This window comes from Penaeus monodon, chromosome 30, assembly GCF_015228065.2.
Source record: "Penaeus monodon isolate SGIC_2016 chromosome 30, NSTDA_Pmon_1, whole genome shotgun sequence".
In the NCBI taxonomy this organism is placed as follows: domain Eukaryota; kingdom Metazoa; phylum Arthropoda; class Malacostraca; order Decapoda; family Penaeidae; genus Penaeus; species Penaeus monodon.
This window is the reverse complement of record NC_051415.1, coordinates 2,973,075-2,973,962: the sequence shown is the minus strand read 5'-3', so window position 1 is coordinate 2,973,962 and position 888 is coordinate 2,973,075. Positions and strand designations below refer to the sequence as shown.

General features: G+C 45.3%; 1 protein-coding gene across 1 annotated transcript in view; it reads left to right on the top strand.

The window, feature by feature from the left end:
• The window catches only part of LOC119592267 (single-minded homolog 2-like), a gene marked incomplete at both ends in the record, with an annotated part of 148,326 nt that overhangs the window by 103,233 nt on the left and 44,205 nt on the right, over window positions 1-888 (top strand).

Below are 888 nucleotides of genomic sequence, written 5' to 3'. Positions count from 1 at the left end.
TTGTTTTTTCGGGTTTTTTTTCTTTTTTCTTTTTTTTGGGGGTTGTCGTTTGTCTGTCGTCTTTTTGTTTTGTTTTTTCCCCCCATTGTCTGTTTTTTTTGTGGTCTGCCGGGTTTTTGGTCTGTTTGTCTGTTTTCGGTTTGTTTGTTGTTTCTGTTTGTGTGTTTTGTTTGTCTGTCTGTCTGCCTGCTGTTTTTGGGCCTGCCTTGTCCTGTTTGGGGTCTGTTTTTGTCCTTGTTGTCTGTATGTTTTTGGGCTGTCTGTTTGCCCGGGTCTGTCTTTTTGTTGTGTCTGTTTTTGTCGGCCGGGCCGCTGTCTTTTGGGTTTGTTTGTTTGTCGTCTGTTTGGTTTTCTGCCTGTCTTTTCTGTCTGTTTGTTTGTCGGGTTGTCGGGTTTGTCTGTTGCCCTTTTTGGGGGGGTTGGTTTGTTTGTTGTCTTTCTTTGTTGCCGGGTCTTTTTGTGGTCTGTGCCTGCCCTGTTGTCTGTTGTTTTTTCTGTCGGTTGTTTGTGTTTCTGTTGTCGTTTGTCTGCCGCCGGGCGTATGTTTTTTTTGTTTTGTCTGTTTGCCCTGTTTGTTTTGTCGGTCTGTTTGTCTGTCGTCTTTTTTGTGTGTTTTTTGTTTTTTCTTTTCCCCCCAAAGGGTTTGGCTGTTGTTTGTGTGTTTGTTGTTGTTTCTGGTCTGTCTGTCTGGCTGCCCTTTTTTGGTCTGTCTGCCTTTCTGTCTGTCTGCTGCTTTTTGGGTCTGGCTCCCCCCCCTTCTCCCACCCCCCTGTCTCCTCTATTTCCTTCTATTCCTCTCTACTCCTCCCTATCTCCCTTTTTTTTTTTTAAAACCCCCCCCCCCCCTACCCCTTTCCTAACCTCGTTTTCCCCTTATCTCCATCTCCC